The sequence below is a fragment of the Thermobia domestica genome, unplaced genomic scaffold (genome assembly GCF_964235325.1).
Source record: "Thermobia domestica unplaced genomic scaffold, izTheDome1.hap1.1 HAP1_SCAFFOLD_691, whole genome shotgun sequence".
NCBI classification, from domain to species: Eukaryota; Metazoa; Arthropoda; class Insecta; order Zygentoma; family Lepismatidae; genus Thermobia; species Thermobia domestica.
The window spans coordinates 75962-77059 of NW_027656401.1; the positions used below are offsets into that span (position 1 = coordinate 75962).

At 37.9% G+C, this 1098-nt stretch overlaps 2 non-coding genes across 2 annotated transcripts; both read right to left on the bottom strand.

Annotated features, from left to right (window-relative positions):
• On the bottom strand, positions 1-119 carry LOC145677206 (5S ribosomal RNA). The gene has a single exon (XR_014129684.1). It is a non-coding gene; the product is annotated as a 5S ribosomal RNA (ribosomal RNA).
• Positions 120-296: 177 nt separating this feature from the next.
• On the bottom strand, positions 297-415 carry LOC145677202 (5S ribosomal RNA). Its single transcript, XR_014129680.1, has one exon. It is a non-coding gene; the product is annotated as a 5S ribosomal RNA (ribosomal RNA).
• Positions 416-1098: the final 683 nt, after the last annotated feature.

The window sequence follows — 1098 nt, forward strand, 5'->3', positions numbered from 1 at the left end:
TGCCAACAGCACCTGGTGTTCCCAGGCGGTCACCCATCCAAGTACTGACCAGGCCCGATGCTGCTTGACTTCGGTGATCGGACGAGAACCGGTATATTCAGCATGGTATGGCCGTTGGCGAATGCATATGGCTTCGAGTGAGTTATTGTAGCTACGTAGGTTTGTCGGTGAATACTCAAAAAGACCAGCGCGTGGAAAGCGTTGCTAATTGTTTTAAGTAATGCATGATTACGAAATTATCGTGGTGAACGATGTGAGAATATTCGTCTTTGTGAAAAACAAAATTAGAAAAAGTATACCAACAGCACCTGGTGTTCCCAGGCGGTCACCCATCCAAGTACTGACCAGGCCCGATGCTGCTTGACTTCGGTGATCGGACGAGAACCGGTATATTCAGCATGGTATGGCCGTTGGCAACTACCTTTTCTTCAATGTCCTGTTAAGGAAGTATGTTTTAAGTAAGAATTGACATTATTAACTATAAAGGCAAGCATATTAACGTCGTTAACATTACTTGGAATATACTAATATTCGAATAAATATTTGAATGTTCGAATGATGAGTGATTCGGATGTTCATAGTGCCACTGTGTCCTATCGAGTTTACTATCACGAACCACGTATGAAATTGTATATAAATAAATAAAAATAAATCCTTTATTAAGTATTGATTACAGGAAAAAGGCAAACTTACATTCTTTAATGTACACAATGAAATGTATGAAAGATATTTTTAAGATATGTTTCACTTACCCTTTATAACGCAAGGTAGTTTTCAGTGTAGCATTCTCTTCAGCTGCGAGATAACGTAAGGCAGATGATCATTCAGTCGTGAAGCACTAAAATGTAATATACATTTTAACTATTATCGATAAGAATTATTTACTGCAGGGATGCAAATAAAGTGAGGCAAATTAGTAAATAAAAACCGATACTGTAACTGATAATATAATTAGTTGTATCTGTATTAGTTGTATATACAGTAATCGCACGATTATCCGCGGAGTTGGATGTTGGCATAATCGCGCATAATCAGCAGTATGAGCAGAAAAGGGAAATGAAATGAAATATTTAGATTTACGTCGCATACTTATACCGG